The 12,520-nt window shown below is 42.5% G+C and overlaps 1 protein-coding gene across 2 annotated transcripts in view; it reads left to right on the plus strand.

Annotated features, from left to right (window-relative positions):
- Nucleotides 1–983: 983 nt before the first annotated feature.
- The window catches only part of SLX4IP (SLX4 interacting protein), a 201,980-nt gene continuing 190,443 nt past the window's right edge, over nt 984–12,520 (plus strand). Inside the window, exon 1 of one of the 2 annotated variants that reach the window (XM_080684024.1) lies at nt 984–1,195. The gene's annotated coding sequence lies outside the window, so the exon portion shown is untranslated. The remainder of the gene's footprint in view (nt 1,196–12,520) is intronic. The other variant, XM_080684025.1, reaches the window with a different exon arrangement.

The raw sequence follows: 12,520 nt of genomic DNA on the forward strand, positions 1-12,520 counted from the left end.
TTACCCCGGAACCCCCAGGTGTTCCTCTCTCCGGGTTTTAGTGAAGTTCTCAGCCAAGAAAGCCGAGGCCTTGGCCGGAAAGAATGGGGGGCGGGTTTATTAGCGGCACTCTCAAGGGGCGTGGCTTATTCAGCATCAATCTCAGCAAATTGTTGAAATTGAAAAATTTAAATATCGTATCAAATTGGCACAGCACCTTCTTTATGGCGTGTGGTTAAGAGGCACTTACTGAATGAACAAAAAAAGTAGTAAACGATTCTCAGTGGCCCCCAGGCCTCCCTGATTTGACCAATCACGAAGCTCCCGATCTGTGGTTCAGAGCCAATTGCCCGCCTTCTTGTTCGGCTGCCTTGAAAACCAGGAGAAAAGGACTTAATCACCATTTCTGTGGATTGGGTTGAAAAGCGGGCATGCGCAGTGCAGCCGCTTCTACCCTCATCCCTTCCTATGGGGGGCTTTAGAGAAGTTGCGAGAGTTGCTTTTCAGTTTACCAAGACTTTTACCCCTCTACCATTCTAAGGAAATTATGTTTATGGTTATTTTAAAGTGTATCCCGCATTGTAAAAGCCATCTTTGCTTTCAAACCTGTCTTCTCTATAATCTTCCCCAATCGAAGATTCCGAAACCTGTCTTCTCTATAATCTTCCCCAATCGAAGATTCTGAAGAATCTTTCCATCCTTGAGCGTCCAGTGCCAGAAACACTACCATAGAAATGTCCCCCCCCCTTTTTTTTTTTCCAATCACTTCCGCTATCAAGCGGTGTAGGTAACCGTGATTCATCACCTGCCAATCATTCACAGCAGTCACTGGCTCTAAAGAGCCAGCCTTTGCCGCCGTTTTTGTTTTGGTCTGTTCCTGAAAGCCGGAGGCCATGTTTCTTTTGGGCAGATTCCTTGCGATACCCAGGCTCATCAACCAGTGTTTCGCCGCCATCTTAAGTCCTGGCTGTGGCTTCAAGCCCACAGCGCGGCTGCTCAGACCGTGTTTGGGCGGCGGCAGCGTTCCCTATCGCGTGGGGAGACCCTGGGTAGAGAAAGTTACCCGCAGCATGAGTCTCCAGAGCTTGTGAAGGTTGATTTCAGAGCCTGCTGCCTCTTTAGTCTGAGTTCCCCAAACCAGATCCTACTTCACGAGTGACCCTGGACAGTAACAAAACCAATAAAAGCCCGAACCCAAACCCTGCCACTATCATAGGTAAGAACCTGGAACTCCTTCCTGACAACCTAAGATGTTACGTCACTTGAACTGAACTGTTTGTCCCTTTCTTCCCTTTTTTTTTTTTTGAATCCTTCTCCCTGTGCTTCCACCTCTCTTTATTGTGTTCAAAGAGCTAAAAAGATGTGAAACATAAGGGTGCGGGAAGCTTGGGCTTTAAAATTGTAAGTATTAGTCTGGAAAATTACTTTTTTGGACAAAATGGACTATAATAAGTGGGTCAGTTTATTGGGCCAAATATCTATATGTACAAATATAGTCCCCTTCCCAAACGTTTTTGGGTTGTGACATAAATACACGTTGTACATACTCATTCATTCATTTATTTAATACATTTATTGAGTACCATAAGAATGCTGTAGTAAGTTAAAATAACATTTCTTTAATGGAATTTACATTGTGTCAACCTTGACAGCTACTGCGTTGGGGCAAGTAATACTACAGATTTACCTAGGACCGTGGTCGGCAAACTGCGGCTCGCGAGCCACATGCGGCTCTCTGGTCCCTTGAGTGTGGCTCTTCCACAAAATACTACGGCCTGGGCAAGTCTATTTTGAAGAAGTGGCGTTAGAAGAAGTTTAAGTTTAAAAAATTTGGCTCTCAGAAGAAATTTCAATCGTCGTACTGTTGATATTTGGCTCTGTTGACTAATGAGTTTGCCCACCACTGGTGAGGGATATTGTGGGTTTGATTCCAGACCACCGTAATAAAGCAAGCCGTAATCATTTTGCAGGTGGAAGGTCTTGCCTTCCACTTGTAAAACACGCAACACCTGTGAAGTGCAGTGAACTGAGGTGTGCCTGTATGCTGCCCTTCTTAACACTGCTAGACCAGACAAGTATTTAAGTATTCACTTGCTCCTTCTATCCAACCCCCTCGCCACTCCCCTCCCACCTTTTTCTAGGAATAAATTGTATTGACACTTATTTCCTGGAACCTAGGCATAACCATATTGTAGACCAATTGGTTAATTTTACAACCAGTAATCAACTTGCTGCTCAGATGTGGTCTACTTATCAGCAGCATCACCGTCACTTGTTAGAAATGTAGTCTTAGACCTCATCCTAAGACCCTCTGAGTCAGAATCTTCCCTAAAAAGTGCATCCTAAAGATCAGGGAGCACTCATTCAGGACGGGGACTAAAGACAAAGATAGTCTCTTTTCAACCTGTGCTGCTTAAACAGTTCACAATATATTGTCAGTTTATTACATGTTTTAAATGCATTAGATATATGGCACATTTTTTCAGTGCTTGTAGCTCATCAACTTGATGTCAAGATACCAATTTAGCCCGACGGGCATGGCTCAGTAGCTGAGCGGCTCAGAAGTTGAGTGTGGACCTATGAGCCAGGAGGTCTCGGTTAGATTCCCAGTCAGGGTATATACCTGGGTTGCAGGTTCAGTCCTCAGTAGGGGGCTTGCAGGAGGGAGCCAGTCAATGATTCTCTCTCATCATTGATGTTTCTGTCTCTCTCTTCCTCTCTGAAATCAATTTAAAATAGGTATATTTCAAATATATACCAATTTAGCATTCTAAAAAGTTGAAGAGAATTTGTCAGTCTGGTATGTTGTTATATAAATTCTGTTCTGACAAAACCTATGTGCATATTTTTACTTTTAATTTATTAAATGTTGGCCTGCATGTATTCAACCGTTCAATATTGATTTGAAAAACTTTGGGCCATGGTTTATCAAATTTTTTTTGTGGTTCCTTGCTTTTTTCTGCCTTGCTTTAATGAGAAGTCTAAATCTGATTTGTCTCAGGAGTTTTAGTGTTGCTACTCATGAAAATCACCTGGGGAGGTTTGTAGGTTTTTTTTTAAAGATTCCAGCCCATTGTCAGCAGAGGTTGAGACCTGTGGATGGAATTAAGGAACCAGTAAGGTATTAGAGAAACTGCAAATGACTTTTACATTTTCCATGTTGTTGTATGTTAGATTTTTATCTCCCTTACATGATTTTACTTTAATTAGGAATTTGAAGGTAATTAAGATAATTGGACTGGGAATGTGGTGAATCACTTTCTCAGCAATCAGTCAACTTGCATTTATTTTTCTATGTCCTAAGCAAGTTGTCCAGCCTTTCTGTCTCTTCTTCCTCCATCTATTCATTGGGAAAAGAAGAATGAAGACCCTGGTTTTTTTTTTTATTTAGACACATGTGAGTGTTGCAAAATGTACTAAATACTTATATGCTGTGAATATAGGGAAGAACAATATTTCATAAGTGCAATGTTCATTGCTTCTGATTTTCACATAAAAGCATACCTGGTTTTATTGAAGTTCACTTTATTGCATTTCACAGATCTTGGGTTTTTTACAAATGGAAGACAATACCCTTCATCAGTAAAAAGATTACAACTTGCTTTATTGTAATTCATGCTTTCTTACGGTGGTCTGGAACTTAACACGTGTTATCTCCTAGGTATACTTGTACCTGGCCAGGAAGATGTATTTTTTTTAATGGTTTTCTTTTTAAACAACTTTATTGAGCTTCTAGTAGCCCTGCACACGAATCTGTGCACCAGTAGCTCGCCGCCGCTCCAGTAGCTCTCTGCCCGCTGCCCTGCCCTCCTGTAGCTCCCTCCACCCGCCCCCCCCCCACCACCCCCCTATAGCTTGCTGCCCTGCCCCCTCTTGTAGCTCTCTGCCCCACCCTCCTGCTGATCGGTGATCTGGTCGTTACTTGGTTGGTCGTTAACGCTTCACGTAAAAGGTAACAACCATTTGCATATTACATCTTTATTATATAGGATAATTGTCATACAGTAAACTACACATATTTGAATTATACAATTTCATGTGTTTTACATGTATACACCAGTGAAACCATCAGTACAATCAAAGTAATATATCTGTCACCCACAAAAGTTTCCTCTTGCCCATTGTAATCCCTTAGGCCCCTATCATTCATTTATTCATTCATTTGTTTATTCATTTATTTATTTATCTGGCTGCTGTCTTTTAGGCAACCACTAATCTGCTTTCTGTCACTAGATAAGTTTGCATTTCCTAGCATTTTATCTAAATGGAACCTTACTGTAGGAGCTGTTTTTTGGGGTGGTTGGATGTTGGAGGAGCTTCTCTCACTCATCATAATTGAGAGCCATCTTTGTTTTTGTAAGTATCAATAGTTTGTTCCTTTTTAATTGCTGAGCAGTATTTCATTGCCTGGGTATACAGTAATTTGTTTATACCTTCACCAGTTAAGGGGCACTTGGGTTGTTTTTACTTTCATAGTGTTAATTTCACATTGCCTTGTTCTTCTCCAGTTTATTTGAATTGGGAAAAAAAAGTAATTATTTGGTGGCCAAATCTTCTACCTACAATGTAACCAGAAGATGATAGGGATAAAATGTGTTTGTATGGGGACTTTTCCTTTGGGCAATATATGAATTGTTTTCTGAGTGAAAAACGTTATGGCCTTTTTGAAAATGTGAAATGTATGCATTGACTTTTTAGTGGGTTGTCTCTCTTGATGTGTACATTTCTAATCATTTTAAGGTTTATTAAATCTTTAAAGTTTACTATTTTTATATTACTATTTAGGGATTGATAATAATAACCCATGTACCTTAAGTAACCTACTCATTAAGCAGCAAAATAGAGATCTATGAAGTTAAGCCTAATGTTATAAAACTCCCTTTTGTCAGTAAACGGAGAGTACCACTTATATCTAACTAGTGGCCCGGTGCACGAAATTCGTGCACATTAAAAGGGGATTAATTAGAGGAAATAATTTAATATTGCTATTTGCCCTTTCTCTATAATAGAAATGTCAGAGATGAAAGAAAATTAGTAAAATGTATATGAAAACCGTCCTCCTGTCAGAGTCTGGGGTGCACCACAAGACCCAGAGTCAAGTCCCCGCCCACCCACATGCGCCTCAAAATCGCCTGAGACCCAGACCTGGCTGGCCCCCACCCCCATTGTGCTAGATCCAGACCTGGCCAGTCCCACCCTTGTCAAGCCCCGCCGGGCAGGGGATGTAGCCTCAGGTCCCCTGGCCCGGCGCCAGGATGAGGGGCATGGCCTGAGGTCCCCCAGTTCAGACTGGGGTTGCGGGGCATGCCTTGAGGGCCCCCGTCAAGCCCCACCAGGTGGGGGACATGGCCTGAGATCCCCTGTCAAGCCCCGCTGGGTGGGGGGCATGGCCTGAGGTCCCCCGTCAAGCCCCTCTGGGCGGGGGTCGCGGCCTGAGTTCCCCCAACCCAGCACTGGGAGTGCACCTTGAGGTCCCCTGCCAAGCCCCGCTGGGTGGGGAGCACGGCCTGAGTTCCCTGAAAAGCCCAGACAGGCAGGGGGTGCAGCCTCAGGTCCCCTGGCCCGGTGCTGGGTGGGGGGTGCAGTCTAAGGTCCCCCGGCCTGGTGCCAGGGTAGGGGGCATGGCCTGATGTCCCCTGTCAAGCCCCACCTGGTGGGTGGCGCGGCCTGAGGTCCCCCAGCCTGGCGCTGGGAGGAGGGGAGCAGCCTGAGGTCCCCTAGCCCAGTACCAGGACTCGAAGCGCACCTTGAGGTCACCCGTCAAGCCCCTCCGGCGGGGGTCATGGCCTCAGGTCCCGTGGCCTGGCGCCCAGACGGGGTGTGTGGCCTAAGGTCCCCCAGCCTGAGGTCCCCTGTCAAGCCCTGCCGGGTGGGGGATGTGGCCTGAGGTCCCATCAAGCCCTACAGGGGCAGGGGAGGGCGTAGCCTCAGGTCCCTGCTGATTGCTTGTTAAGGCTCCTTATGGGAACTTGTCTTCAGCTGTGGGTGCGGCCATCTTTGTGATGGAGTGATGGTCAATTAGCATATTCCCTCTTTATTAGATAGGATGTTGATTGATGTAGGTACATTTCCAAAGTCTTTTTGCTTCTATTGTAGCAAAGCAATGCCTTGTGTTTATTATGGTATTGACATTTTGTGCTTGAATAAATCACAGCTGGTAACTAAAATTGGCTAGGCCTTATGTTAGTTACAGGATAATATATAGAATATTGCAGTTACAGTATCTTGGGTACTTAAAAGTTCAATTGTGTTATTATTTTGGTTTAGTATATAGTTAGAAAAGATTGGGATTTTTTGTTTTGCAGTTTAAAAAATATTCTTAATTTACATGTGATAGAATTTACTCCTTTAGGTATAAATTTCATGAGTTTTGACCAATGCATTGTTTGTATAAACACCATTTCAATCAGGATGCAGAACAGTTCCATCAATCTGCCCCCCACCCCCCACTTTGTAGTGACCCTCCACCACTCCACCCACAGTAATCAATGATCTGTTCTCCATCTCTAGAGTTTTTGCATTGAAAGTATTAGATTTTAAGACCCTTGCATTACTGATTATCAGAAGCTTTTTCCTGTGGTGAAGTGACTGGAAAACAGTAGTTATCAGAGTGGGGCTTGGATTGATTATGTGCTGTCTTCTTGTGCTCTCAGTGTTTATAATGAGTACTAGAGGCCCGGTACATGAAATTAGTACATGGGTAGAGTCCCTAGGCCTAGCCAGTGATTAGGGCCAATCGGGGCCTTCCTTCCCCCGGCTGCTGCTACTGGCCAGGGCTTTCCTTTGTTCCGTGCCGCCCCCTGGTGGTCAGTGCACATCATAGCGAGCGGTTAAACTCCCAGTCGGTCAAACTACCGAGGGGATAGTTTGCATATTAGCCTTTTATTATATAAGATGGTTAACAGAGACTGAGCACTACTGTGCCCAGGCACTGGGCCAGATATTAATATCTGATCTCACATAATCCTCACAGGACCCTTGAGATTAAAAACTCCACAGAGACTTAGAGGAGTTGAATAGCCTTTCAGAGGTCACCTGAAGGGGCAGAATTTGAACACATGTCTATTTTACTAGAATCTGAGGACTTTATTGCCCCATGTGGTGGTTCCTGTGTCTGTTTCTGACCAATATTAAAAAGTAGACATTGTCTATTATGAAGCATCATCCTATACAGTTCTGGGTGGTGATTTTCTGTGGGTACATCAGGAAGAGGAAGCCCAGATCATGGGTCAATTGACTGGGTTAAGGGTATAGAGTGACTAAAAGAACTTTTCTGTGGAATTAATCATGATAGAGGATTTCAATATTTGACCAACATTTAAAGACAAAAGAAAAAAAGACCTAATTTTTTATTTTTTGCCATTTTGCATTATCCTGCTTCATTGTTGGAGCTTCTCAGTTTTTTGTTTCTATTTTGTTTTCCTTTTTTTTATAAGCTGGCTTTGGCTTTCAAAATTGCCATGTGAATAATAGGAAAAGGTGGTTCTTTTTTAACTGAAGTTGCCTTTTCAAACTTTATCTAGGCTGTCACCAGCAAGATCTTTGCTCATTTGTCATTTTTCCTTGATATTTTGTTAAAGTTTATAATTCCTTCCTTGATACTTTTTTTTTTTTTTTTTTTTGGTGATAAAATTGGATGGGGAAAAGGGAATGAAATGATTTCTCATTCTTGAGTTATAGTTGCTTCTTCAGAAGTTCTAGGCCTTTTTTGTTTTCAGTTTCTGCTCCCATAGCCAATGAAAGTATTTTTAAAGATGATTGGAGGAAATATAATAATTTTCTTGATAAAATTTAAAATCCAGAGATTAGAAATCTGAAGTTATTTTCTGGATTTCTTAATCTGGAGTGGTTGCTTTGGCTTTCGTTACACAGGCCAGCAATGCTAAGAGGAAGACAAATGTGAATTTCAGAGTGCATTGGATTTTCCCACCAAATAATCTAGAAGGTCATTGACTTTCTTTATTAAAATTTATCTTTGCTTTGTATTTAAATGACAGGACAATCATGTGATGTTATTTAATCTACTTCCATTCCCTCCCCAAATTAATTTTCTTAAGGATCTTAGGATCTTTCCCTTTCTACTAAAGACACGCATGCACACATATTTTTGGTGGGGTCATACGCTATCAAAGTCTCCTCTTTGTGAAAGAATGCCTGTTTTCAGGCCAGAGAAAGTGGGCTCAGGAATGATGAAATAGAGAATGAGACCAGTATTTTGTGAGATTTATAATATACTTTAACTTGTCAGCATGCTTATGCAACTTATATGCTTTTAGATATTTGGAAAATTGACCTTTTTGGAGATTGTCTTGATCTTCTGAAAAACATGCAATAAAATAAAAATTTCCCTGAATTTAGACTTGAACTGGCAGCTCTGATAGCAAGGCTTTTTAACCCCAGGCACTGAGCATGCTGCTCCCTCCTGAAAGCAACTTTAAGGGCCTAGCAAAGTAACTTTTTAAGATACATACTTGCTTGTTGTGTGTGTGCACATTTACTTTCTAGTGATCAGTAAAACAAGTCTAGAAAAATCTCAAGATGTTCCCAGGTTTAAAACCTAATACAGAAGCTAATAACTTTTTTCATTAAAATGAATGTTAGAATATCAGTAGTTTAAAGAGAAAAGAAATTATGTACTGAAGAACTCACATTTATGGCCCAAACTTAAACCACACATGTGATCTGTTCCCTATTATTTTCAATACAAAGCACTTTCATCTTCCGTTTGCATCTTTATATGTCTCTCTACTTTGGCTTCATGATACATATAGCTTAAGTGTTATTTATGTGTAGAAATAGGTTCAGTGCTTTGACTTCCTTTTAAGAAGTCCTAATGTGAGATTTGGGGACAGTAAAAGATGCATTAGATAGATAGGTATATATCTAAAAAGAGAATAACACAGTCTGTAGCTGTTATTCAGTAGCCACAACAGACTCAAATCAGCAAACTTTTGACGCATGCCTGTGCCATGCACCAGCTATCAAAGAGGACAAGAATGGACCTCAGGAAGCTTATAGTCAGATAGGGGAGAGAGAATGAGGACCTGAGTCATGTGTAACTTGGTGAGCTAAGTGTGAAAGTAGAGGTAGTGGAAGGTGCAGGTGTGGCCTGGAAAAGGAAGCCGTTCACTCTGGACATTCTTGGATAGCTCCAAGGAAAGGTGGCATCTGAGGATAACTTGCCTTAGGAGAGAAGACATCCTGTAGTGCAGCATGCCTGGGAGAAGGTGGGTGAGCCAGAGCAGCATATTCAAGGACACATGTCAGAATTTGGCGATGTGGAAGCATTGAGACAGTGAAAGTGCCTGAGTCGTGAGATGGAAGTGTCGGCAGGTGCTGACTGAGGGCCTGTGATGCTGGGGGAGACCCCAATGCGGAGTTTTGAGTAGGGGACTCCTGCTTAGGTACCTCTAGTGATGGATTTTGGGATGGAGAAGTGCAGGAATGGAGAGAGGAGATACGTGAAGAGGATATGGTTGTGGAGGAACCTTTATGATAACCAGGTCTGGGACCTCCTAGCGAGTAATGATTTTGCCTTCCTGTGGGACAGTCTTTGGCTGTCATCTCTTGTGTCCCAGATGACAGTGTGTGCATGCAGTAAGAGAAGAGAGTGGAGTGTGTGCTGTTCCTAGGTTCCCTGGTAAATGGTCTTTATGTATTTAGACTTCATGCTTTTCAGCTTTTATAAAAGGACTAGAGGCTCGGTGCACAAATTCGTGCATGGATAGGGTCCCTTGGCCTGGCTGGCAATTGGGCTGATCAGGGCCGGCTGGGAGGAGGGACTGTGGGAGGTTGGCCGGTCGAGGGGAAGGACTGCGGGAGGTTGGCCGGTTGGGGGGAGGGACTGCGGGAGGTTGGCCGGCCATGGGAGGTTGGCTGTGGGAGTGCACTGACTACCAGGGGTCAGCTCCTGTGTTGAGCGTCTGCCCCCTGGTGGTCAGTGCGCATCATAGCTACCAGCTAGTCATCCAGTCATAACAGTTGCTTAGGCTTTTATATATATATATATAGACTACGGGCCCATTGCACGAATTCATGCACCTTGAAAGGAACTGTGGGCCGCCAGGCTGCAGTAGGCACAGGGGCAAGTCTCGGCACATCCTCCAAGCCACCGCCCGGCCCCTCCCGCCACGGCCCCTGGTTCCCTGCCTGCACCCGCTGAAGGTGCAGAGAAATTGGGGCTGGTGCCAGCAGCAGGTGTGAGCATCGGCTGCTGCCCTAATTTCCCCTCAGGAGCATGGGGAGGTGGAGAAGCCCTGAGGGGTGATTGGGGCCTGCAGCTGCCTCTCGCACCCACTGATGGCGCTGTGCAATTGGGACTGGTGCTGGGTGCCGGCAGTGGGTGCGAGCGGCAGCTCCGGCACCGGCAGCAGGTGTGAGCGGGGCCAGCGCCAGCAGCAGGTGTGAGCACTGGGCGGGACTGCGGTGCGTGGGAGGAAAGAATTTTTAGTAACCACCAGAGGCTCACCCCAATGACAGCGTCCGGTGCCCTGCCTTGGTCTGGTGCCCCAGCTCACCTGCTCCACCATCCCACCATGGCTGATGCCTGCCATGTTTCGTGCATGCCCCCTGGTGGTCAGCGCATGTCATAGCAACCGGTTGTTCGGTTGTTCCGGTTGTTCTGCTGTTTGGTCTATTTGCATATTAGCCTTTTATTATATAGGATTGCATTGTAATAGTTTTTCTGTGTCTGGTAAGACAAACCCCCTCCTTTGTTTTTCTTTTTGCAAGTCTTTTTTTTTTTTTGCTTGTCCTTAGATTCCTCATTCAAGGTTATGGTTGGAATTACGTTAAGTTTGAAGATCAATTTGAGGGCTTCTTGCACATATCTTACTAAACTTATTTCTAGATATTGTACAGTTGTTTAATGATATCTTAATAAGTCTACATTTTCTACCTATTCCAAGGAAATTGCGTTTAAGATTCACCATTAAGCACATTTGCTACATTTTTGTAAATGCTTTATTCAGATAAGACATTTCTTTTTATTCTTACACTTCTAATGTTTTTTTTTTTAATTTTTATCTGCCTCTATAAAATTAAAATGGTCATGTGCTTTTTTTCTACTTCAATTTTTTTAATGTGGTGCCTAATTGACTTTGGCAGTGCTGCAGGTGACAGGTGGTGCTAGTTTGTCCTCAATGAGTTGACAAGATCTTCTCTCACCCTTGGTCCTCAGATGTGAGACCCTTGCCCCGTTCCCAGGTTTTCAATTGGGGAATAGATGGCATGACTTGGAATAGAAGTAGTTATAAGGCCTCTTTTTGTCCTAAAATTGTGATTTTTTTTGAGGTTCCAGACATTGTAGAAACAAATGAAAAAAATATATACATATTGAGAGGTAGAATGCCACATAATATTTAAAAATGGATTAAAAATATGCAAAGGTATTATATATTTCCTTTTTCTCATGCAGCCTATTTTACATTAGCAGACCATATAATTTTGTATAAAATATATGCTTTAAGTCCTAGCTTCCTACAGATTACAGTTTTAAAAATGGGCTTTGACAATATTTTTTGAAGGATCCCGTTCTTAAAAAGTAAATGCAGCTGCTCTTTACCAATTTAAAAAAAAAGGAGAAAAAAAAGAAGAGTACTTTATTTTTTTTAAAACTTAAACCGGTTTTTTTTTTTTAATATATTTTATTGATTTTTTACAGAGAGGAAGAGAGAGGGATAGAGAGTTAGAAACATCGATGAGAGAGAGACATCGATTAGCTGCCTCCTGCACCCCCCCCACTGGGGATGTGCCCGCAACCCAGGTACATGCCCTTGACCGGAATCGAACCTGGGACCCTTCAGTCCGTAGGCCGACGCTCTATCCACTGAGCCAAACCGGTTAGGGCAGAAGAGTACTTTAAAGAGTCTACTAAAACCTTCTGGTAAGTTGAAAATGTAACCTTCACTGTAATATGGCTCATGATCTATCTAACAGTAGATATGGTCTGAAAGCCTTGCCACAGCCTTGATTGTGGTCAACCTGTCCTTTGGAAGAGGAAGGACATATGGGAAAACTAGTATATAATTTAAAATAATTAGATCATACATGTTTCAGCTTTGGTTGGGTACTTATTGACAAAACTCCTCTTCTCTGTTTTTAGCTGAACCATTTGTGTATCCTCTAAGTGCCCCCAGTAATGAACTCCCTAAATTCTTAGCAGAAATTATTTAAACCCAGTTTAATATATTTAAGGGAATTGATTTTATGTTTACCAGGCTCAAATAATATACTTTCAAGGATCTATCTAAAGTTTTCAGGACAACCTTCATAAATTGTTTTCAAATACATGTTCCACTTTCCAGGAACTTAGTTTTTCCATTGAGTCCTGTGTCTAAATGGACTTGCTAAGTTGAACATAAGTTAAATTTTTTTCTAAATCATATACATTAATTAGAGAATAGAAATGAATAATTAAAATGATTTAGGGCTTAGATAAAAATATTTTTCTCCACTTAAAGAATTAGAATAAAATATTATCAGATTAAAAATAAATCATCATTGACTGGATTCTCAATTCCAAAAATTACAGGCTGTTGTT

The sequence above is a fragment of the Plecotus auritus genome, assembly GCF_963455305.1.
Source record: "Plecotus auritus genome assembly, chromosome: 8".
NCBI lineage: Eukaryota > Metazoa > Chordata > Mammalia > Chiroptera > Vespertilionidae > Plecotus > Plecotus auritus.